Source organism: Dermacentor silvarum, chromosome 4 (genome assembly GCF_013339745.2).
Source record: "Dermacentor silvarum isolate Dsil-2018 chromosome 4, BIME_Dsil_1.4, whole genome shotgun sequence".
NCBI classification, from domain to species: domain Eukaryota; kingdom Metazoa; phylum Arthropoda; class Arachnida; order Ixodida; family Ixodidae; genus Dermacentor; species Dermacentor silvarum.
Genome location: NC_051157.2, coordinates 176,663,437 through 176,689,930, shown reverse-complemented (window position 1 = coordinate 176,689,930; position 26,494 = coordinate 176,663,437). Strand labels below are relative to the sequence as shown.

Sequence of the window (26,494 nt, the reverse complement as noted above, 5' to 3'; positions counted from 1 at the left end):
AGCCGTGACAGGTAGATGGGGGAACTGTAGAACGGCGTTTAGTCAGCTCGAAGCGGTAGCATTCCTTCACAATGTCGTCGATGGTAGAAACATTAGACAGCTTTAGCAGAGCATTACTTAAGCTCCGCTCTGTTCAGCTTTCAGGTGCTGAGATAGTGCATTGAACTCCGTAGATATCGCATTTCTGATAGGCATATTTTGCCGAGACTCGAGCGACGCGCTATCAATTTCGTTGCAAACCGAGCAAGAAGCCAAGTGGACGCACCTCATGCTCCGCTCACTCGGCTTTATTGCGGAGCAAGGAAAGCGTTTTATGTTCCGCTGACAGCATGAGCGTTGTGCGCACATGCACAAGAGTTCCCGCTAAGTGGTTGTGTGCAAAATGCTAGCACACACCGGTCTGAGCGTAGCGTACCGTAAACGCTCCACTATAAAAATCTATATTTTTGTAAATCAACAAGTTGAGGACGTGGCCCCTTAGGACGTGGCCCCTTAGGGCGTGGCCTATTATGTGATCCTCGGCCATTTTCTCGTCAACGTTCCCCCAAAGAGCCAGCATTTCGTGCATGTCCAAGACATACGATTCCTCCTGTGTCCGGAACCAGACACGCGGTGTTCCGCCCAAGTAGAATTGCTAGCATTATGGTAGGGTCCCAGCAGATGTTCTGGCTAATACACTCATACATGCTGAGCCAGTCCTCGGCATCCTTATCTTGTCTGGAGCATATGCCAAGATCGCGGGAATTAGTAACGGTGACGTACGTTGTTGTTGCAGTCGCAGGGGCAGATGAAGACGAGGTGTGAGCGGGGGCCATGGTGGAAAGCTGGATAGTGCGACCGCTGCGGAGCTCCGTGGGGAGGACGTCGAACGCCAACCTCCACCAAAATGTTGCGCGAACGTGGGATTAAGCACTGAAGGCTATTTACAATATACATTACAAAAATCATTGCCCAAGCACTTCATACAGATGGTTAACGAGCGAAGCTGAAACGTGCGGCCCCGGTGTTTATCACTGGGTTAATCCCGACAGGTTCATTGAAGTCTTTCTGAATTATTGGTTACGTCTTTGTGTTTCTTATTGAAGTTACACGCACGTTCGGTTGCGACACAGAGAACGACGTCACTGAAGCAATGCCCGCCGTCCGCCGTTGTCGCTTGCGGTCAATGTCTCGAGTTTGTAGCATGGTTAGTCGCATCCGCCCAGCCATCGCCGCTTGCAATTCTTCAATATTAAATTCTTTGAAAATTAAATCTGTCCGTCGCGTAATAGAATTAATGGCTCATACCTCCGTAACCGTGGCCTCCCCATCACAACGACAGAAGAGAAGCAGAAAAAAATACTTAATTGAAAGGGCCGGCAGCTTGGTTTTGATGGCCTCAGGTGGCGGCTCGAAGTCCTTGGACTCAGTCGGCATCTTCGGCTTGCCCGACGGCCCAGAGCTGGTTATCCAACTCCTAACTTTTCAGAGCCGCCTCCCAAGTGCGGCGACGCTGACGAAGAAGGTCCCCGGCGGCCTCCGCAGCCGGGGCGACGGCGGGAAGGAGCGAGCTCGAGGCTTCCTGTAATCTGGTAACGCCTGCCGTTATGGGCCCGTCGCGAACGGCGGCAGTTTCGGCACCGTTGTTGCCGGCACATTCCCAGAGCATGTGTCGAAGCGTTGCACTGTGTCCGCACGCATTAGGCGCATCAGTCAGATATAAGTTTGGGTAGCAGTGGCGTAAGACGGCCGGGCTAGGGTAAATGTCTGTTTGCAGTAAGCGTAAGGTTACGGCCTCGTTCCTGCTTAATTTAAGGTGCGGTGGCGAAAATTTGCCTCTTTCGAGTCTGTAGTGTTGGGTGAGGTCTCTGAACTCGGTCATGCGATCGCCCCACAAGCAATGTGATTGTTGTTGTTGTTGTGTGTGTCGTAGTGTCTCGATCCGGCAGATCGGACGCCCTGTACTCGTTGGTGGAGGCGGCGGCTACGTAATCTGCCACGGCTCGGCGAGTGAGACCTCGATAGGCAGCGTAGGCCGCCTCGTTGCCCGCGAGCGGGACGGCGGTGTGTGCCAGGGTCCAGAGGAGGAAGACCGTAGAATTTTGTGGTTGCGAGGGCGACGTCGCGTCCGCGTCTTTACAAATTTGGAGTATCTGGGCTCGCTTCCCGCGAAACACGGCCGCGCGCGAAGCTGCGGACTGCCGCCTGCAAGTCGCTGATGACGATCGCCGCGTTCGGCACCGCGGCGAGTGCTAGGGCTATCGTGGTTTTTTCTGCCGCCTCCGTGTGTCCCGTGGTCACCGTGACACTCGCGAGGAATTTGCCCGTGCGGTCTACAACCGCGATCGCGTGTGCGCTTCTTCCTTCGCCATATCGCACAGCGTCTACGTACACCACCTCGTTACTGTTACCAAATTTCTTTTGCAGGTTGCTAGCACGTTTGTTGTGTCACCCGACGTGGTGTGTCAGATGCATGATCTTGGGAAGCGGCGGGACGATCACATGGTCGCGGACCGAGGCCGGAACCGCCGGTTTTTTCCCATTGCTGAGTGTGGTGCGTGATGCCGAGCGACTCGAGGATGCGTTGACCCGTCGTTGACTTGGATAATCGTTCGTATTGAGCAACGTCGTGCGTCTTGATTAATTCGTCAAGTGAGTTGTGAAGTCCGAGCTCTAAAAACTTGTCGCTGCTCGCGTTGATTGGAACGCCTACCACCCTCTTGAAAGCCTGTCGTATCAAGCAATCGATCTTGTTTTTTTCCCACCCTATCCACGAGGTAGGGGGCGATGTACGTTATGCGACTTATCGCGTACGCCTGCACGAGCACGGATCACGCGGTGTTCGCGCATGCCGCAAGGTCAATCCAAATAGATCGCGAAGCTTCGGGCGAAAAGTGGTTCACAACGAATTGTCAACGACAACAGCAAGGGTGGTTATGGGAGCAGCGAACGAAGCGCGACTATGTTTGGAGGGAACAAACACTGATATAGAAAAAAAAGCGTTTTTTAATTAAAGCGAGACACAGATTCACTCAACGAAAATTAAATTCCTAATCATTTTTATATACGTGTGACGACAAAAGAATAGACAACTTTATTTTACTTGATCATTATCAATAAACACCGTTTTCTTAGCTCCCACCATAAGAGCGCCCACCGATAGCGGCTGACGTTGATGCCGCTATCACTTGCAATGCAATGCAGCTCTTTAAGTGTGCAGAAAGGCGTGCTCGTAAAGTTCACCCGTAACAATACGCCCCCTCACATGCTGTGTTGTTTGGCTTGTCGACGCTTGTCTGAAATTGGTGACGCGGGTAGTTTCATCGTTTCTCAACCCGTTCAGTCAAAAGTAGTGAGTTGCGACCGCCAGATAATTGTTTACTTTAGTTCTTGTTTAGTACTTCCTTGTTTAGTTCCTGATGTCGTGACGTCTATTCGTGATGCGTTGCAAGAGTCGGATCGTGTCGCCTACCGAATGACGGAGTCTGCACAGAAGACAGAAGTGAACTTCTACGCTGGAATGATGAGCGGCAACGGAGCCACTGTGGGAGAAGACGACGACGACGAACGCGGGAACAGTGGCACGAGCACGTTCGGCGCCAACGAGCCAGCTGAGGAAGAAGACGACGACGCTCGAGCTATTGCTGATGTTGATAATTTCTGCGAACATCGGGCGGACGGATTTTGGTTTCGCCTAGCCATATAAAGCTTCGCTGTAAACCAACAGCAGCGCTGGCCAGTTTAGTCAGCGCCTCCTCTATATAAAAAAATAGAGGAGGTGCTGGTTCAGCCAACAGTTCGAGACCCAGGAGCAGTTCTTCGGTCGGGGCACCAGCACGCATCGTCTAAACGAAAGACGCACTATGCTTGTACCAATATCTTCGTCGGTTACAACTATTCCGTTGCTAAGAATGCACACATTCGGATTATTTGCAGTTTCAGTGTCTGGTGTCCTCGCTTGTGTCGAGAATTGGAGACGACGTGGCTTGAAGTATGCGTGCAGAGTCCTTGTCACCTTCGTCGCTGAGACTCCTGTCATCACTGTAGCTTTACGGTGGAAGACATGTTCTCAGTGGACTTGGTCAATCAAAACTTCAAAAGAAGTGCATCCCTAATAGAAAACGAATACGACCCCTTCTAATAGGCTGAAGCCCTCTCAAAGCCATGCACCCGCGCTAAAAAAATTGACAGTAACTTTAGCATACGCCAAAGGGGCTGAAGCCGAAAGCCTGCGCGCTCAAGAAACATTCATTAAATTACTTGACGCTCTCATTCGAATGCATTGTCACTTCTTATTACTTTTTCCGACCAAAGCTCGCGGGTTCGAGTGACCTAATTCACGCTACCTTAATTAACCTCGCTATAATTAAAACCAACGTCGTGGGTTCGACTCCCACCAAAAGTCGAGGGTGCAACTCCTACCAAAGTTCCATCGGTTTGAGTGCCTTTATAAGCTCGACATTAATTAACTGTGCCTTAATTAACTTCGCATTACCGCCAAATGTGATGGATTCGCCTTCCAGATGAGTTCGAGGGTTCGACTCTTACCAAAGGGTGTGGGTTCGAGTGCCTGACTTGACTCTATCTTAATTAACACGATCATGACGGTGAACCGCGCACCATCAAATTACTGCGTGAGCGTTGCTTGCTTGAGCCGCGCACCATCAGAATTGTTGCTTGAGCGCTTGCATATAGGTAAGACACGATGCCGGGTCGGCTGTAGTAGAGTTGCAATCGTGTATGATTTCACTTCGACGACACGGTTTTCGCTCAAGGACGTTGAAGGACGACTGAACGATGAGACATATAAGGTTTTAGCCTTAATAAAAGCTATCTTATTTTAAGGCGAATTATGTCTCATCGTTCAGTCGACCTTCAACGTCCTTCAGCGACGATGACGACTCGGTGTAGTAATTTACTTACTACACCACCCCAGCACCATGTCTTACCTATATGCAAAGGCTCATGCAACAATTCTGATGGTGTGCGGGTCACGGTGGTCATCGTCTTCTATGAGTAAGCAAGCAACGCTCGCGCAACAATTTTGATGGGTCACCGTAGTCATCGTGTTAATGAACATAGGGTTAGTTCAGGCGCTCGAACCCAGGACCTTCGGTGAGAGTCGAACCCTCGACCTTATGTGGGAGTCGAACGCCCACCTTTGGCGTTAAGGCGAATGAAATTAAGGCACAGATAATTAATATAGAATTAATCAACGCACTCAAATCTAAGACCTTTGGTGGGAGTCGAACCCACGACGTTTGGTGTTAATTAGGGCGAGGTTAATTAACGCATAGTTAATTAGGGTAGCGTCAATGAAGGCACTCAAAGCCACAACCTTTGGTCGGAAAAAAAGTAATAAGTTTCAACGCATTCGAATGACAATGTCAAGTAATTTAATGAATGTCTCCTGAGCGTGCAGGCTTTCGCCTTCACCCTCTTTGGCGTATGCTAAAGTAAGTCAGTTTTTTGCGGCCATTCCAATGTTGAATTATGGGGTTTTACGTGCCAAAACCAGTTCTGATTATGAGGCACGCCGTAGTGGGGGACTCCGGAAATTTGGACCACCTGGGGTTCTTTAACTGAGCAACCACGGCGGGTCATTCCAATGTTGTGTATTGGTATAACAACCCGGAAAAATGCGATTTTGCACGTGCTCGACTACGGCACAGTTGCCTCGATCCGCGCTCGCTTCTCAATCAGATTTCTATCTGGAAGAGGCGATCAAAAATTTTCAACAAAGGAACTGTCTATCGAGAACACACATAGACAAAAACTAGTCCGTAATTTATGTGGGTTAAAGTGAAGTCGACAATTATTCTGTAGGTGGCTAATATGCGACACTGGGTAGTAGGCGTATAATGGGATATCATTGGCATCCATGTTTCCATTCCATCTTATCTTTATCGTGCTACAGTTGCGAAATGAGTTAATGATCACTCACCAAGGCCAGTCGTTCAGGGTTTTTGGCGAGAACTTGCTTGACGATTGCGTATGCCGAGCACCGGGGTATCTCTACGCTCGGAAATGGTGAGTACACCACGCCTGTCTTTAATTAAAGCTTTCATAGCTGGACCCGCGCTAAAGTGCACGCTTGACGTTGCACCAAATAAACTTGATACAAACGGCTACTGTGGGTCTGATGCCGATGTATTACCCACGACCTGAAACACCAGGCAAATGCGGACAGCGAGCCTCCGTTGCAGCCTTCGCTTTACTACTGAACAAACAGCTCCGCATTCCGTGCAGCTGTACTTGATAAGATTGCTTGAGAGCGTCTGGGTCACTGCTGGGGTTACCGCGGCTTGTGCTATTGTGAAATTACCTTGCATGCATACGTAGCTGCCATCTTATATCACTGTGAAGTGGTGGCAGAATACAGCAAGCCTCATAGCTCATCTACGACCCTTACCAAATTTTGGTTAGAACCCGGTCTTGTTCTTCGTATGACAGTGATTATATATATATATATATATATATATATATATATCTTGTGAGACGTTGACCGATGCGATGCCTTTATTTCCGAGCAGTCGCCCGAGTCAGAGACGAAGCACCGCACGAGACAAAGATGATGATGAGTCGTATGTACAGATGACGACGACGATATGCACAAATAGCGCTCACACAAGATGATGAGTCGTTTGTACAGAGGACGACGACGATATGCGCAAAATGCGCTCACACTAACTTCCCCCCCTTCAGGAAAGCGGTCAGCAAGACCGCAAACTAGAAAGGGTAGGTACGGCGAATGTAGGGTTTCAGGCGAGATACGTGAACGATTTCCGTAGTGCGGCGGCGGCGGTCAGTAGCTGATGTGACAGCAGTGACGCGGTAGTTAACGGCCGAAGTTCGTTGCAAAACGGTGTAGGGGCCGAGATATCTGTGGAGAAATTTTTCACAGAGCCCCGGTGCGCGAACAGGTGTCCACAAAAGAACTTCGTCGCCTGGGCGGAACGAAGCAACGCGACGTGTCGCATCATAGCGAATTTTCCTTTGGTCCTGAATGGTAGCGGTATTGGCGCGGGCAAGTTCACGGCACCGGGAGAGGCGAGCGGCAAATTCCTCAGGAAGAGACGCGGATGGAGAAGCAGGTGCTGAAAGGAGTGTAGTGTCCAAGACGAAAGACGGCGCTCGACCGTACACCAGGAAGAAGGGACTGTAATTGGTGGTACATTGGACAGCAGTATTATACGCAAACGTCACAAAAGGTAGGATGGTGTTCCAGTTGGTGTGATCGGGTCGAACATACATTGACATCCTGTCAGACAAAGTTCGATGAAAACGCTCCGTAAGACCATTTGTTTGCGGATGGTACGATGATGTGGTCTTATGGATGGTGCCCGAGGCCTGAACGACTTCACGTAGGACATGCGATAGGAACGTCTTGCCACGGTCACTCAGGAGGACACGAGGTGCGCCGTGGCGCAAAACGATACTGTGCACGAAAAACTCGGCGACTTCGGAGGCAGTACCAGAGCGAAGAGCTGCTGTCTCAGCGTACCGCGTTAGATGATCCACTGCGGTGACGATCCAGCGGTGACCAGCGGGCGTGAGTGGGAGGGGCCCGTACAAGTCTATGCCCACAATTTCGAAGGGGGTGGACGGGCATGGTAGAGGCTGCAGAGGACCGGCTGGAAGGGATGTCGAGCGTTTTCTGTGCTGGCATGACGCGCAGGATCCAACGTATTTGGCGACAGAGGTGGAAAGACCCGGACAGAAACAACGCGTTTTGATGCGGTCGTAAGTCTTATGAAAGCCCAAGTGGCCAGCCGTCGCGTCGTCGTGAAATGCTTCTAATACTTGGAGGCGAAGTGAGCGAGGTATGACTGGTACCCATCGGTTACCGGAAGGATGGTAGATTGATCGAAATAACGCTCCACCTTGAAGCTTAAAACGCGAAAGTTGTTGTCTTAAGCGACTGTTGGGGGGTCGTGCCAAGCCAGTAAGTCGGTCGAGCAGCGTACGGCAGTATGGGTCAGTACGTTGGAGTGAGACGAGGTCAGTAGACGGGAGAAAGTCAACTGAGGCAACTGACTGTCCCGGGCTACTGGGCGTGCGCTGAGACGTGTGGCTAGATGGTGACGTGCATACCGAAGGTGAAGCATGGGCGTTTGGGGACAGCGGGCAGCGCGACAAAGCGTCGGCATCTTGATGTTGTTTGCCGGACTTATACGTGACAGTGAAGTCATATTCCTGTAAGCGCAGTACCCAACGGCCGAGGCCTCCAGACAAGTTTTTCAGGGACGACAACCAACAGAGAGCATGATGGTCGGTGACAACTGTGAAATGGTGGCCGTAGAGATAGGGACGAAATTTTTGTATTGGCCACACGATGGCGAGGCATTCCTGTTCTGTAACCGTGTAGTTGCGCTCAGCAGGAGAAAGAGCACGACTTGCATAAGCCACGACTTGCTCTTCGGACTTCTGATTCCGCTGCAGCAGGACAGCGCCAATTCCATCCCCACTGGCATCAGTGTGTAGAATAGTCGGGGCCGTTGCATCGAAATGACGGAGCACGGGCCCTGACGTGAGAACTCGTTTGAGGGTCTGGAAGGCGGCTTCACAGTCGTTCGACCACACAAACAACGCGCTCGAAGTCAGAAGTTTTTGTAGAGTAGCGGCGGTGGTGGCGAAGTCACGGACAAAGCGGCGGAAGTAGGACGCCAGTCCTAGAAAGCTGTGGAGTTCTTTAAGTGCGGTTGGTGGCGGAAATTGCAGTACTGCAGCGATTTTATCGGGATCAGGCTGGATGCCATGCTTACTGACGACGTGGCCCAATACTTTAATGCTTCGGCTTGCAAAGCGACACTTTTTAGTATTGAGTTGGAGACCAGCGTTTGCTAGACACGCGAGAACTTGGTCTAGACGTTGTAGGTGCTGGGAGAAACTCGACGAAAAGATGACAATGTCGTCCAAGTAACAAAGGCAGGTCTTCCATTTTAAGCCACGGAGTACTGTATCTATCATACGTTCAAACGTAGCTGGTGCATTGCACAGTCCAAAAGGCATCACGTTAAATTCGAAAAGGCCACCAGGTGTAGCAAACGCAGTCGTTTCTTTATCTGGCTCATGCATCGGAATCTGCCAATATCCGGAGCGCAAGTCGAGGCTCGAGAAATACTCGGCACCTTGTAAGGTATCCAAAGCATCGTCAATACGAGGCATTGGATAAACATCCTTACGGGTAATTTTGTTGAGCGCCCTATAATCGATGCAAAAGCAAACAGAACCATCCTTTTTTTTACAAGCACAACAGGAGAAGACCAAGGGCTTGCTGAAGGCCTTATAATGTTGCGTGTCAGCATGTCGTTCACTTGTTCTTCGATAACTTTTCGCTCCGAAGGTGACACACGGTACGGGCGACGGCGAATGATGCGAGAGCCGTCTGTTTCAATTCTATGAGTAGTTACAGTGGTCTGACCCAGGCCTCGCGAAGAAACGTCAAAACAAGCTTCATGCTTCATTAAAATGGTGAGGAGTGCATTGGTCTGGGCCGGATTGAGATCTGCACTCAAGGTGGCCTTAATAGCACCAGTGTGGCCTTCTGCGGGCGTACAATGCGCGGAAGATGTGGCAGGAGAAACACTGACGACACATACCGGCGCAGCGTCGGCGAGCTTGGCGACAGTAGACCCTTTCAGCAGTAGTATTGGCTCAGGAGTCGTATTAAAGGCTGTGAGGCTGGCATAGCCACTCGAGAACCGGACCAAGCAAGAAGCGATCGCGAGTCCTCGAGAAATGCAACGCTGACAAGGTACAACCACTGCGTCTCCGTCGACAATGTCTGTTGACCCAACGGTAAGAATACGTTCTTCGTCTGGTTGGATATTAAAATCCGCTGCTGCAATGAGGTTGGGACACGGGGAATCGGAAACGGGATAAGTCTCGGTGCCGCTGATGTGGATGCTTGGGTCGCCGCACGAAATTAGTGCAGAAGCAGCGGACAGGAAGTCCCATCCTAATATCATCTGATGAGCGCACGCCGAAAGCACCGCAAGTTGCACATGATGACGAATACCGTCTATCAGAATGCGAGCTGTGCACTGTCCGGTAGGAAAGATGGGAACGTCATTGGCACCACATAGGACCGGACCAACATACGGCGTTTGCACTTTTCGCAGACGAAAGCACAGTTCACGATGTATAACAGAAATAGCGGCTCCAGTATCTACAAGGGCGTCGACGGAAGCACCTTCTACACAAACCGAGAGCAAATTGGCGGGGCGAGCAGGAGGAATTGGGACAGTCCGACACGATGCAGTTTCTCCTCCAAAAACTGTAGCCTCTAGTTTTCCGAGCGGGTGTCCACAACATGGGAAGCAGCGCGCAAGGGCGATGAGGAACGGCGGTAAGGTGAAAGAGAGCGACGCCGGGGCGAGCGGGATGCTCGAGCCATGTCCTGGGAAGGTGAAGGAGAGCGACCAGAGGAGGTTGTGTACGGTCCGGGAACGTAGGAATCTGGTCCTGGTGTCCTGTCTCGCTCAAAGTTGGCCTCGCCTTTCACCTGGGTGACGCCCGGGAACGTAGTAATCAAACCTAGGTGCGCTGTCTCGCTCAAAGGTAGCATAGCCCCGCCTTTCATCCTGCTGACGCCGACGGCAGTAGCGAGAAATGTGGCCGCGAATACCGCAGTAGAAACAAACCAGGCGCAACGACCGCCGCGGAGAGTAGTACGGCTGCGTAGGAGTATGCGCTGCCAGCGAAGCTAGGGGGTCGCGGTAAGCTTCGGCAGGTGGAGACTGAACCGTCGAGGGAGGCCGGGAGGCAATTTCGGCATAGCTTGGCGGACGAAATGGTCCAGTAGACTTTTTCATTGGGGCGTTCGTCATCGACGCCAGTTCGTCCTTAATGATGTCACGCAGTCCAGTAGGAGCGGGGCGAACGGTCGCAAGCGTCGCAGGTCCAGAAAGGTGTCCGTGAAGTTCCTCCCTTATGAGAGTGCGTATCAGGGCTCGCAACTCAGCATCACCGTTGAGACGAGGGTCGCAAGAGGCGCGTGGCAGGCGAATAGACTGCAGGGTGTCTAGACGTTGGCAGGCTGTGATAATATCACCAACGCAGGTTGGGCTCTGCATGACGAGAGCATTAAATGCGACCGTGTTGATGCCCTTCAGTGGCGAACGCGGTCAGCTTCCGCCATGTCACTCTGTGCGCGGCGGCAGAGAGCGAGGACGTCCTCAATGTAGGATGTATAGGACTCGTCCTAGTCTTGTACGCGCGTTGCCAGCCTCTGTTTCGCGATTTCGGATTGTCCAGACGACATGCCGAATATCTGGCGAAATTGCTGGGTGAACGATGGCCAGTCCGAAAAGTCACTTTCGTGGTTAAAAAACCACGTCTGCGCAACTTCGGTTAGGTAAAAGGAGACATACCGCAATTTGTGCGTGTCGTCCCAATGGTTGGCGTCGCTGGCTCTGTTGTATATATATATATATATATATATATATATTGTAAGGAAGAATACGAACGCCATAGCGGGTCACACTCTCCAGCCATTTCTCGTTGGTCGATCCCTCCAGCACTTTCCTCGAGAAACGCCGCTCGTGCTTAGAGCTCGGACCTTCAACCAACCGAGAGCCCAAACGGCTGGAGTCTAATAAACGCCTTTACAAGTGGTAGAGAGTGCTTCTGCCTACAGCGTAAATCCTGGAGCTTCGATCCCGTACCCTACGCTCTACCATGCCCAAAGACGCATCCCAGCAAGTGCCACCTACGCAATCCCAGCAAGCGCCTTCTCAGTCTGTCATGTGCTCTGGTGTGCCTCGCAACAGGGACCCTGGCATCTTCAGCGGCGCGGACGACACCGATGGGGAGGACTGGCTGACAACGTATGAGAGAGTAAGCGCTCACAACAAATGGGACGACCCCGATAAGCTCAGCAATGTGGTCTTCTATCTCGCGGGTGTAGCCAGTCTCTGGTACAGCAACCATGAGACCGATTTTCCGACGTGTCTTTGTTCAAGACTTCTTTGGTGGCGGTGTTTGGTCGCCCTGCGGTGCGCAAGCTGCGAGCAGAATCGCGTTTGCGCGAACGTGCACAGCAGCCGGGTGAACCATTCACCAGCTACATTGAAGATGTTCTGGACTTGTGCAAAAGAGTCAACACGACGATGTCGGAATCCGACAAAATACGAAATGTTATGAAAGGGATCGAAGACGATGCGTTCCACATGCTACTTGCGAAAAATCCTCCCCAAGCAACACGGAACCTTGTGTAAACGTTGCCTGATTGTAATAAATGACAGGCAACGTTAAACAGTCAACCTCAACGTTGATTGTACGTTGCCAGCTGTACGTTCAAGTGATGTCACAAATAAATGTCACAGCAACATCCCCACACCCACGTTGTGTCAACGTTGCATGTAAACATCAATTTAACGTGTAAATGCTATCAATGCAGCAACGTTACAAAACAGCACGTTCCCAGAACTTTGCCGGATGGCACCAATATTGTCATTAATGTGATGCCAGGCTGCTGTAGCATTTCGCAAGTGTACGTTGATGCAATTATAAGCTATTTTCATTTATAACGGAACACTCATTTTTATCATACAGTCAGGTATGGAGCTGTATAGTGGTTATGCAGTAATTAATATTTCCTTAGGAACACCATGTTAAATTATGTTTATTGTGCTTCTCCACATATAAGAACTGCTACAAATATTATTTAAATGGCAGAAGCATTCACATGATGAAAATGCCAATTGTTGGAACGGTTTACCTATAGCAGACAAAGTTATGCATAAAAGTATTCCCTTCTTCCGCACCAGATGCGACTGCTTGCACACCTTGCGACTGCTTGCACACCACATGCTCCTAAAAGTGGAAACATTAAGCAGTCGCTATCATGAATACACAGAAGCCCCATGATACCAGTTGCATAAAAATAACGAACACATCCACACTGCACAGTGGATACACACAGATAATATCTACTTGTCTACATTAAAAACTGCATTTTTTCCGCTCACGTATGGCTTGCATCATAGAAATGGCACTAGAGCAAATGACTATAAGCCACCAATACGGCTGCAAACACATCGTACACCACCACACATTTCTGTCACACGCCACATAGGACAAATGCACACGGCAGACATGTTTTTTAGGAGGAATCTTCCCGAGCCACCCGATTAACACAGAAGGCACGGACGACAGGAGCGCAGCCCGCTGACATTCAACACACAGACACGAAAGGAAATGCGGACGATACGAGTGTAACCTGCGCCACACGAGCTATCAACCCTCGTGGATTTGATCCTTTCCGACTGAAACGGTCACAACGCGCACGGAAACATCGCACACTGCACATGTGTACCTCCTATATCGTGTCAACGATTCCTGAGGCTACAATTCATGTTGACGGCATGAGAAAGTTACTGAAAACAAAGTGATGGCGTATGAAAAGTAGGCAGCATCGCGAAACCTCATGGATTGGCTTCGAGATAGCTTCGAGACAGCCCAAACCATTCAAATCACACACAGCGACGGCTAGATAAGAATAACGTTAGCTGATCTCGAAGGCTATGCTTTTGCTGGCTGCAGACGGCGGAAGCAGTTCAAAGGTAAAAATACGCGATAAAATTTCTTTCTGCGCTAAACTATAGCGTAAAATATAGGTTGTTCTATGGTTATTTTGTCTCACAACTATACGTAGTTGGGCGCAACCGGGCACAAAATTTTAGCCTGTGAGTGTACTGGTTAATATTTTTAGCATCACAGAGGCCACAACAGTCTCACAAGTATGCAGGCGGTGCTGTTGTTTTTCCTCCGTGTTATGTGATGGCGGTCGTATGTGCGGGGTGCTATTACAGTGAACTAGAAGTATTGGGTAGTGGAAAGAGCGGAGGGCTGGGCGCACAGGCAGAGTGAGGCCAAGATAAGGAGGTTATAAAAAGCTTCTGGAGTAGAGATCCCCTATGCGCGCCCATGCGACCGGCTGAAGCCTGGGAAACCGGTTGGCGGCCATCTTGCTCCGGGCAAGAGCGAGCGCTGCTTGCGTGCTTGTAGCGTAACCAGTGCGCTTTAATGGTGGCGTTTTATGATGAAAGAGGGAGAAATACTATGATTTATTTAGCGCAGATGTTTTTTTTTAATGCGACAGCCTTTTATGCATACCTCATGGTGGGGTGTCCGTCTCAAGGCCGTTTCAAAACCGTGTTGTGTTGACACGAAATGATCCTCTTATAGGATAAGAGGCGATAACGCGCGCAAAACCACTATTAAGTATACAATATTAATTAAGCATCTGAAGTGAAGTAACAGAAGAATACAGAGATGTGAATGAAGTGTATTAAGACTGTAATAGTGTTGAATTAGCAGTAAATAATGGTGGATTAAAGGGGTTCAGCTGGGTGATAGGAGTTTAACGAAAGGTAATGATGGGAAGAACACGCGGTGCTGGGATAGTTGATGATGATGATGATGGTGATGAGAAAGCTACATTTAACAGTCTAAAAGCGATTACGCTAATGAACTGAGGCGATAATGCGTGCACAGAGAGGTGAATTAGGCGAATTTAGACTGACTGTTTGCTGAAACACTTGTGACGAATTAAAGTGACGAAGACTCCGTAAAAGAAGTGGAAAGCGGCCGTCGTATCATTGAGTTAGCGACGCTAGAGCTTTCATGTCCCCTAGTTGTATCATTAGGAATCCCCAGTAATCTTTGCCATGTCAGGTTAATGACAAATGCACGAGGCAGTTGTTAATGCAAGAATACGTGGGCTGAAGCTGGTAACGCCTTTTATGCGCATCAGCTGGCCACACTACCGAAGTGACACGAAGTACAAGGTGAAATCAGCAAAGTGGTAAATAAATTTTTATTATGTCCTGGATATTTTGATAAAAATAGGCATAAAACAACATGGTGGAAAAAATGAATAAAAATATTGCATAACTACCTGATATCTCAGGACGTTCAGCAAAGTTTTACATCCATCCATCCATCCATAACTACCTGGTGCATCACAGTGTATACTATAGGAAAACAATACCAAACAGGCATCCATAAAATGCAAACACATCAAAACAAACATATTTTTGGCTGCGCAAATACAAAAAATTGCACCAATGCCCAAAATTAAAGGTATGCTGATAATGTCACTTCTTAAGGCGCACGGTTTAGTAACTACGAATAATGGCTTTTAAATATTGTAAAGATCGTGAGTTCGCAATAGACGAATTTGTATGAACTTTGATTTGTATAGAACTTTACACGACCGCATGCAACAGCAACTTGATCTCAGAAAACAGTAATATTCGGGATCCAACCTAAGTTAAATTACGCCGAGATAGGATACCTATGACTCCAAAAGAACTGTTGTTGCTCCAGGCACATATCGTGCTGTTACACACACGATATGTGACTGGCAATACACTTTATTTACCAGTTACGTCAGTTATTTTCTTGTTTTGATGAAAAACAGTTGCGTGCCGATATTTATGCACGCTTATAAACAGTCAACTTGTGAGACGCAGCTACGATGTCCGCCAGGTCTGAGAGCTGTATCATTTTATATAAATAAGTAGTAAATAATTACTCTCGACAAGCGGAATCCCATATGCAAGCGCACTGAAAATATATACGAACAGCAAGCATTTCTTACGAACTCGCTTTTTTATACAGATGTGCGGGGAACGCTGGAAAAATGGTTGAAATGCTGCCCTGTCGCAGCCTTGTCGTTTGAACAGGCCTGTGAAAACAACCCTCTTCAAAGTGCACTGAGCAAAGAACATCCGAATATTTAGGCGCCCAGCCATCTGTGCGAACAGCGGGTTGCCATGCGTCACGCAGCGTTTTCTCTTTCGGGAACCTGTCGCACAAACATACGCAGAAAAAAGCTTGTTTCAGCCTATATTCGCCAGTTAAATGGTAGATTTCCGGTACAACAGCGCTCCTCGACGGAGATAGTGCACAGCAATGGTCGAGATATTGAACGCTTTTTCGCGCTACTTACCGTGAAACATTACTCCTGACTTTTGCTTCGTACGATTCGTGCAGCCGTCCTCGATTCGTGCAGCCGATTTGTGCAGCCGACCTGAACTGGATGGCGTTCACCATCCCGTTCAGGAGAGCTTGGATGTTCCATTACAAACGCAGAAGAGAGGATAAATGCCGCAACTGCCGAACTACCGCAAGGGCCCAAGCGGCGCAGCTGCGTTTTCTGCCCGGAGTAATATGGCGGTCGCCAGCGTCAGCGGCGGGGCGGCATGTCCACTCCAGAAGTTTTTTTATAACCTCTTTGGGCCAAGAGCGAAGACTCCCGCTAGGGGCGCTGGTGTGCTCTTCCCGAGTGGTGTATTGGGGGAACTACAGAATGGGTTCAGGCCAGGCAGACGCTTAGAAGACAATATGTTTGTACTAACTCAGTGCATAGAGATTTCAGTACCTCAGAAAAGACCTTTATGGGTAGCATTTCTAGATATTAAAGGAGCTTATGACAACGTAGACAGGGAATTGTTGTGGGATATTCTTCAATCCGAAGGCATAGATGACGATTTCGTGGAGCTGCTGAGGGAGATATATCGAGACAACCAAGTACAAGTGGAATGGGAAGGTCGAAAAGGAAATGAAATGGTGGGAATTCACCAAGGATTGAAACAAGGATGCCCTCTGTCACCATTGTTGTTCACGCTTTACGTCAAGGGCATAGAAAGACGACTGGAAAACAGCGAATTAGGTTTTGATTTATCCTACATGCGTAATGGACAAATGGTGCAACAAAAGGTCCCTGGATTGATGTACGCAGACGACATTGTGCTACTAGCGGACAATAAAAAAGATTTACAGATACTTGCGAATATCTGTGGGAACGCAGCGACAAATCTAGGCCTTAAGTTTAGCACAGAGAAATCAGGGATTATGATCTTTAATGAACACACGAGTAACTTCGTGGTGTCAATTCAACAGCAAGTAATACCCATAGTGAAGCAATATAAGTACCTCGGCGTACACATAAACGAAGGAAAGAATTACTCAAGCAACCACCAAGATAATCTGAAAATAAAGGGGAAGCGGAATGCAGCATTAATGAAACACAGAGTACTGTGGGGCCACAATAAGTATGAGGTGGTGCGTGGAATCTGGAAAGGAGTAATGGTGCCAGCGCTAACATTCGCAAATGCCATTATATGCTTAAAATCGGATATATTGGCGGGTTTAGAAGTTAACCAAAGATCAGTAGGCCGGTTGGCTTTGGGAGCACACGGTAATACGACAAATGAGGCAGTGCATGGAGACATGGGTTGGGCCTCTTTTGAAGTCAGAGAAGCACAAAGCAAAATTAGTTTTGAAGAAAGGCTCAGGAACATGGATGAAAATAAATGGGCGGCTAAAGTGCACAAGTATCTCTACATGAAAAGCGTGGACACAGAATGGAGGAAGAGGTCAAGGAAGTTGGCAACCAAGTACAGGATAATCGAAACTGTAAATAGACAACCAGGGGTCATCAGAAAGAAAGTGAGAGAAATAGAGACCGTGAATTGGATGCAAAGAATGGAAACGAAAAGGACAATGGAGATTTACAAGAATGAGGAAAGAAATTAGAAGGGAAAATCTGTACGATAACACAAAGGGCAGTGCCTTGCTATTTGAGGCTCGAGCCGGTTGCCTAAGGACGAAAACATATCGGAACAAATATTCGGAACTAGATGAGACATGTGTATGCTGCAGTAAAGATCCAGAGACCACTCAGCACATCCTAATGGAATGCGACGGGATCCACCCAGCGAGAACCGTAGGTAACGTGCAACTCCCAGAAGCGCTTGGGTTTAAAGTGAAAGGAAACATAAACAGATCAGCCGTAGAGATCAGCAAGAGACGATTAGAGTACTGGTGGAAAAAAAGCAGGGAAAAGATCGATACGACCTGATCTCTTAAAATCATAGGCAGCGGTACAAGCTAAATTTTTGAAAAAGGTATACAAAAATGCGAGATAAAGAACATGTGTAGTATACCTGATTAAATCAAGCAGGCTAGGTGACTATTTGTCGCCACCCCGTTTCAAAGGGGATGCCAATAAATCATCATCATCATCATCATCATCGAGGAGACCGTGCCGGTTGGAGCCCGCGTTGCCCGCGTAACTGCAACCGCTTTGCCGTGTCGTTCTTGGTGCTACGAGCCAGCGTGCTTTTCGTATTTTTGCAAGTGAAGCTACTGAAAATGCCGAGCGTGACCGTTTCCCTGTTCGATGCACCCTGTTTTCGCTTTTTGAATAACCTAAGAGAATCAGAAAAAAAAGCGATACGCATTGCTATGCGCCCGGATTCAAGAGCGGGTATCCAGGTTTTCGATATGTAAATGGGCGCACGTTGTCTCTTTTTGGAGTGCCTAAAGACAATGACCGACGGAAACAATTGGAGAGGAATCTTCACTGTAAAGATAAGCCACTCTCCGAGACATCAACTGTGCGGGAGAGGCACTTTGAAGCGCATTTCATTTTGCTCGACTATGTTCACTTCATCAATGGTGAGGAAGTAAGGATTCCTCGAGGTAAACCGGCGCTGACCGACGTGCGGTGCCCACGCTCCTGCCCGATTTGCCGTCCTACCTCTCACAGGAAATGCGTCAGATAAGACCCGAGAGAAAATGCGTTGCAGTGTGTCCAGCTGCACGCACGAAGAAGGTGCGTTTGTCTCCTCGCGACGTTCATGATTTATCATCCCAAGATGATGGCGCGGACGGCAACGACAGCCTCGATGTAACAGCGCCGCAGCCCAATCTTCAAACGATCGCAAACAGTGTGGATATTAGAAAATAAATTCTTGGTGCATTTTTGTTGCAGGATGATCGGAGACATCATTGAAATAATGACATCCAGATTTCCAAGCCAAGCTCTGCGGCCAGAATCTGCTTCTGTGGAAAAGCTTCTTTCATTTTTGACATGCCTGACCGAATGGGAGCTGCATGCAGGTGGTCGAGGTGGCTTCCTATCCGCATATACTGCTGGTGGCCTGAGAGTCACAGTTGCAAGCGTTCTGTCGTTGCTGACCTACATGACAAAGAATATTAGCTACAATTACTTAATGATCTCAAAGCTGAGTCAGGACTCAGTTGAAGAACTCTTCGGTATAGCCCGGCCGTCAAGCGGTAGCAATACCCATCCAATACCCCAACAATTTCTCATTACTGTGTGTTGCCTAAGTATTTATGGGCTTGCTAGATCTGTTGCTAATGGAAATGCTGAGCCTGGTGTTCTTACAGCCCTCCTTGAGCCAGACATGACGGAAGGCCCAAAGCCTGATAAAACTGACATAATCCAAAGCCTTCTTGATGATGATGACAATACCACTGCAGGGTATCAAAAGCAGACCCTGCTGTTCAAGCAAAAAGTGACGACCGGCTCATTTTTTATATTTGTGATTACGTTGCCGGGAAGTTTTCGTTGAAATTGGAGTGTGATGAATACCACAAATTGCTTCTCCCAGAGAAGGATGATGTTGATAGCCTTGCTGCTGCTCAGTACACTAGGCTGCGAGACAATGGTGGCCTACCGTATGCAACCGGATGGCTTTTCTGGTTTATTCGAAGATTAGAAAACCTTTTCACAGCGATATTCAGTACACAGGAGCTGTATCCTGAGAGTGTTAAGGATATTATTACTCTTGTTAAGAGAAACCGACAAGACCAGATAGGGTATTGTCGGTTTCTGCCATGCAGCATCTTTGATGGTGAAGGTTGTAGGTTTTTATGTTACCACACTCAGCTGTACTTTTTTTTGTGAAGTCCTTAAACTGTTCCAAAGAGTCGCGAGACCTCAAGATATCTGAAGTTGAGCCACTGTACAGTCTGTTTCACACTTAGGGGGAAACTCGGAGCGCCTTGCAAGGCGCTCAGAGTTTTCCACTAAGTGTGAAACAGACTGTACATAAGTATGTGAAATGGTATTGTGTACTCTCTACCGTGCAACTCTTCTGTTGCAGTATGTTTCTTGAAAATGCCTCCCCGCTACCTACTGATACTGTGACTGAAATAAACTATCTGCAGGAGGCTCATGCTTCTGAAATGCACATGTTCATCGCTTGCTTAAATCACAATAGAAGAATGCAGCAGCATGCCTGCATTCACTACAAATCTGAAGCTAAACATTTCGACAGAATTACCTCTCTGGTTGGGAAAATTGATTAGGACTTAGTGTCTCCAACCAAGTAAGGGTATTTATTAGCCCGACGTAATATAAACCGCGTGAAGGGTATCCTACCCTATGTGTATGTTCATGGCCTTGCAGACACGGCGAAAAGAATAAAAGAATCCCCGCTCTAGGTCACCAACATCAAAACATCTCGTCCCCCCCTCCCCCTTCAACGGCTTTTCCGCGGGTAAAGTTTCCCCCATCATCGGTCATCCCAGTCGACCAGCAACGCCGCAGCCACCCCACCCTTTCGCCATTTCCGTGTGTCAACAGGTGCCCTGTCAAGTGTCTCCCCACCTTACGCTCTCTCTCCCTTCCTTTCCTTTCTTACGGTGGACCTTTTAAAAGCGGCACACTGCCACCTCCGAAGAATACCCCCTGAAGAAGGAGCCGAATTGGCTCCGAAACGTCGGAGCCAATTGGTTGGAGTCACTGTCCAAGTCCTATTCAGTACAAATGTATTTTCTATATATGTTTCCAACGGGACTTGTGACTGGTGCAACTGGGTAAAAAAAAAGTGAAATTTTCGATGCTAATAGTGCACTCTGCCGCTGCAGCATGAATTGCGTGCATCGCGATAACAGACATTGCAGGTACATACCGCGCCCTGCCATCCCATGCCACAGATCTTAGGGTTGCTTATATAAAATCATATTGACATATTGCCTGTCAATTCACCCCGACCCCGTTTCGGACAACGGCCACCCGAGATTGAAGATTTTCTCGCCCGACAGCGTGCGCCACCGTCATCAAGGCGCCAGTCGCGATCGCCGTCACCACGACCATCCTATTCGGGAGGTGCAAGGCGGATGTCGCAAGGACGATCTCCGAGCCCTCGCCTGGAAAACTAACGTCAGCGACCTTTCGAGGCGAGGCCGCTGATACTGGACGTGCCGAAGACCTCCAATCGAAGCGACCTCAGACCGACGGAGACTTGACGACGCCAGTATCTCAGGCTGGAGACTTCTCCATGAACATACCTGTGCTGATCGACGGTCGAAATGTTACTGCCTTAATCGACACTGGCGCTGACTATTCGATTATCAGCGGAAAACTGTCAAGCCATTTAAAGAAAGTCATTACGCCGTGGACAGGGACGCACGTACGGAAAGCTGGCGGACATGTCGTCAAACCGCTTGGTGTGTGCACTTCTCGGGTGCAAATTCAAAATTCTACATTTCCGATCAGCTCCCTTGTTCTCCGAGAATGCTCCCGTGAATTAATACTCGGCATAGACTTTCTTCGAGAGTATGGCGCCATCATCGACCTCCGCCGACGCTGTATCTCTTTCTCTACAAAGAAAGCGACGACACGAGATGCCAGCCGCCGCACAGCCGCTCTTCGAATTTCCGACGACAGCGTCACGATACCACCTCGTGCTAGTGTAATGATTGCGGTAACGTCCGAGGGCATACGTTAAGGCGAAGTCCTCGCAGAGTGTAACGTCTCCCTTCTACTTACGCTCGGAATTAGCGTGGCTCGAGGAATCATTGACGTTAGGGATGGCCGAGCTGACGTCTTGATCACCAATTTCACAAATGAGCACCGACACCTCTTCCAGGGCACTGCCGTCGCTTACGCTGAAGCCTGGGAGGACGTCATTGAGTGTTTCGCGTGTGGAGAAAGCGACAGCGATGAAGAATGCGTCCCAGATATCGACATCAATAACGAGCTGTCGGAGGACAATAAGGCGGCACTGCGGGGACTGTTGCGTGAATTCAAGGACTGCTTTGCTCGATCGTCGAAAGTCAGTCAGACACCCATCACGCAGCATAGGATAATTACTTACGAGGATGCACGTCCTATGCACCAGCAGCCATATCGTGTTTCGCAGAAAGAACGAGAAGCAATTCAACGACAAGTCAAGGAAATGATTGACGATGGCGTCATCCAGCCTTCAAACAGTCCGTGGTCGTCACCGGTTGTCCTGGTAAAGAAGAAGGACGGCACTCTCCGCTTCTGTGTTGATTACAGAAAACTCAACAACGTCACAAAGAAGGACGTTTATCCGTTGCCGCGCATAGATGATTCTCTTGACCGGCTACGGCGAGCCAAGTATTTTTCCTCCCTTGACTTGAAAAGTGGGTACTGGCAAATAGAGGTAGACGAGCGTGACCGGGAGAAAACAGCCTTTGTCACTCCGGATGGACTTTACGAGTTCCGCGTACTTCCGTTCGGGTTGTGCTCTGCTCCGGCAACCTTCCAACGGATGATGGACACGGTGCTCGCTGACCTAAAATGGCAAACCTGTCTCGTCTACCTGGATGATGTGGTCGTATTTTCAGGCAGCTTCTCCGGACATCTTAAGCGACTGCGGCAAGTGCTCGAGGCAATCCGATCGGCTAACCTCACGTTAAAGCCTCAGAAATGTCACTTCGGTTATGAAGAATTGAAGTTTCTTGGTCACGTCGTGAGCGCGGAAGGCGTCCGTCCCGATCCCGAGAAAACTGCCGCTGTAGCTGCTTTTCCGACTCCTACAGACAAGAAAAGAGTTCGACGCTTCCTGGGATTGTGCGCATACTACCGGCGCTTTATACGCAATTTCTCTAAAATTGCTGCACCACTTACTCGTCTCACTAGAGACGACACGCCGTTCATCTGGAGCTCTGCACAAGAAGCAGCTTTCGCCGAGCTTCGACATCGCCTGGCATCACCCCCGGTTCTTGGACATTTCGACGAGGACGCCGAAACAGAAATTCATACCGACGCCAGTAACGTCGGTCTGGGTGCGGTGCTCGTACAGCGGCAGGAGAACGACGAAAGGGTCATAGCTTACGCCAGTCGCACCCTATCACGACCCGAGTCCAATTACACTACCACGGAGAAAGAGTGTCTTGCCGTCGTATGGGCACTTGCCAAGTTTCGACCTTACCTCTATGGCCGCCCATTCAAGGTCGTGACGGATCATCACTCCTTATGCTGGCTGGCAAACCTAAGAGACCCTTCTGGACGACTGGCACGGTGGAGCCTGCGCCTGCAGGAATACGACGTGACCATCGTGTACAAGTCCGGCCGCACACACGACGATGCCGACACATTGTCGCGCGCACCTGTTGAATCTGCCGATCAACACATCGAAGACGACAGCGCTTTTCTTGGCGCCATAAGCGGGACAGACGTATCGACACGGCAGCGAGCAGACTGTGAATTGCGCCCCATAATTGAACATCTAGAAGGCCGCAACGTCACTCTGCCCCCGCAAATTGCTCGAGGTTTGTCGTCGTTTTGTTTACGGCAGGGCATCCTATACAAGAAGAATTCTGCTGCCAGCAACAACACCTATCTTTTGGTCGTACCCACAGAGCTTCGTGATGAAATCCTGTTCGCATGCCACGACGAGCCTGCTTCTGGCCACTTGGGTTTCACTCGAACCCTTGCCAGGGTACGAAAATCTTACTACTGGCCGAAACTCGCCACTTGTGTTAAACGATACGTCCAAGCCTGCCGTGAATGCCAACGCCGAAAGTCGCCGAGTGTGAAGCCTGCGGGATTGCTGAATCCTATCGAACCGCCTCGAGGGCCCTTCGATCAAGTCGGCATGGACCTCCTGGGCCCGTATCCGTTGTCTACTTCCGGAAACAAGTGGATAATTATCGCCACGGACTATTTAACCCGCTATGCTGAAACAAAGGCTCTTCCTAAAGGCACAGCTTCTGAGGTTGCACACTTTTTCGTACAGAACATCGTACTACGTCATGGCGCCCCATCCTGTGTCATCACGGATCGAGGAGCGGCGTTTACGGCAAGGCTGCTTGAAGAAGTTTTTCAGCTGAGTTACACCACGCACCGAAAGACGACTGCCTATCACCCTCAAGCAAATGGCTTGACTGAAAGGCTTAACAAAACAATGACCGACATGCTGTCGATGTACATAGACGTGCAGCATAAGACGTGGGACGAAGTCCTACCGTACGTCACGTTTGCGTACAACACCGCTACGCAAGAGACCACACGCTTCACGCCTTTTGCTCTTGTTTACGGTCGTGAAGTGCAGACGATGTTAGAAGCCATGTTACCATGTGACACTTCTGACAATCTTGATGAAGACACTGAGCGTTTCGTGCAACGTGCCGAGGAAGCACGCCAACTGGCTCGCGTGAACATCAGGAAACAACAGTGTATTGACGCGCGACACTACAACCTTCGCCACCGACAAGTTGAGTACCAACCGGGTGACCAAGTGCTAGTTTGGACCCCCGTCCGCCGTAAAGGCCTTTCAGGAAAAACTTATCAGTCGGTACTTCGGCCCTTATAAAGTGCTTCGGCGAGTAAGTGACCTCAATTATGAAGTCCTTCCTGACGGCACCCAGCCAGCACGACGCCGACAACCGCGGCCCGAGATTGTGCACGTAGTGCGGTTAAAACCATATTGCACACCACAATAGTCGTGGTTTCCGGACTATTACGTTTCTCCTGGGACAAGTCTTTCTGCCCGTCCATGCTTTGTTTAGCATCGAGTCGATGCTCTTCTGGGAGGAGGGGTAATGCCACGCGCTTGTGCCACTTCCTCCCAGAAGAAGACGAGGACAGTCTTGTGCACGAGCTAGCGCCTTGGTCTTTTGTCGGTGCTGCGCTGCCCCTTTGGCGACTCGGACTTACCTTAACGGCCTCTTTTAGAAGTCGCCTCTTCATTAAACGTGACAATATTTGGCATGAGGAAAAATGAACACAGCATTCTGAAACTCTGCGCCGCCGCACTCGCCTGCTGCGTTCTGCCGCGGACTCCCTCAGCCGGTGCTCGGGAAGTGAGCGCGCGCGCCATCTGGTGAGCTTCTACACAATACGCCTCGCGCCGAGGCCGCCGCTCCTTCCACTACCCAATATTTTCTAGTGCACTGCAGTGCTATGATGCGTTTTTCTTGATCGTGTGTTTTTATGTGTGCTGTAATGAAGTGGGTCGCAGCTAGCGTGCACAGAAGTGCCTGAAGATACCTTGTGTCATTCTGCAAACTCGCCTAAGCGTGGCGCGCCAGGCAAATGTGGACCAACGATTTTATGCCGTGGAGTGCGGCCCCTTTGGTTGTCGTTGTGGAAAGTTGGGTGGACGTCGCAAAGAAATAATGCGTGTTAGCGCGCCTCAGCTCGTCCACTACGCAGCGGCATGTATGCGGGGAGTAACATCGTCGACGCAGCACCGGCAGCTTGGAGAGCGCTTTGCGAACGCGTCGTACCATTCAAAAGGTAAGTAATCGTGCTGGCTAACTACACGCGTATTGTGCGAGCTTCTCGTGTGTGCATAGCGTGCGCGAACGTAGGAAATAGAAGTCCCGCGACAACAGTGAAACGTGTGCTGATGCTTGCTGAACGCTGGTTGTCAGCACATAGTTACGCAAGTTTATTGCTTCGATGCGAAATTGAAAATCTTGATAAGCGTTTTCTTCCGATGAGAAATATAACGTTCGGAAATAATTGTGTTCATCATGTGCGCGCTGTGCGTGATCTCCCGCTTTTCTGCTGAAGTTGCATAATAAGGACTCATTTGCCTCTTCAACGATTCTTATTGCTCGCCTATAAATGCTTCGACGTTGTAAATAATCTCTGCTTACGAAGTTTTGGTTTACGACAGTTTTAGAGAAAAGAAATGTAAGCAATCACAGCTTTATACTAGTACAACTTACTTTTAAAGACAAGATGTTTTGGCATATTTTATACGTAACTAAACATGACAGGAGAAGGTTGCTTAAACTGACTCATGAAAAAAAAATGAATTGTTTTGTAAACAAACATTTCTTTCCTATGTGATGCTGCTGCATGTCAATAATTTTACTGTGATGAAAGGGTCCCCATTATCAAGACATTCATCAGTGACTTCTACTTTGTGCTCTGTTGCCACCCTGCACTAATGCAAACATTGTTTTCGTGACTATTTTTAGATGCTCCATGTATGTGTAGACAGTTTGACAGCTTTATAAAGCTATCAGACTGTCTACACATAAAGACCCCGCGGCAACATCATCCATTATCGCGCCGCGCATCTCGAGTCATGAGCAGTAGAATACGATATCTGGACGAGGCCGGTCGCCGCCGCCGCTCTTCCACTTCGGCTCCGCCTTCCGAAATAAATGTAGGGACGACCGCACGCCTCGTCCGCCTCCGTCGCGTCGTCTTCCTGCACCCGTATTGCCATTTACTCTTGGGTCCCGAACGCGATGGCGCATTGCTTGCACGCATGCTATAGCTGCAGCTCGCACGGGAAATAAGGGAGTTTTTACCCCAATTAACAAGGAAGTGAGGGGGGGGGGAACGGCGTTGCACGCAGTAGCAGTGCTCCATTACCTGTTAGCGTACCTGAAACAAATTACATTATATAAATGAATAGAGTTAGATGTGAGTGAGTGACATAGCTTTATTTGAAATCTGGCGATTGGGAGGCCTGGG

At 49.2% G+C, this 26,494-nt stretch overlaps 1 protein-coding gene across 5 annotated transcripts in view; it reads right to left on the bottom strand.

Annotated features, from left to right (window-relative positions):
• Positions 1 to 6,145, bottom strand: part of LOC119450782 (uncharacterized) — a 216,050-nt gene extending 209,905 nt beyond the window's left edge. For 2 of the 5 annotated variants that reach the window (XM_049666229.1, XM_049666230.1), the window contains exon 1: positions 5,924 to 6,137. The gene's annotated coding sequence lies outside the window, so the exon portion shown is untranslated. Of the gene's footprint in view, positions 1 to 5,923 lie in introns of all 5 variants that reach the window. The other 3 variants (XM_049666233.1, XM_049666232.1, XM_049666231.1) reach the window with 3 other exon arrangements.
• Between the last annotated feature and the right edge of the window lie 20,349 nt (positions 6,146 to 26,494).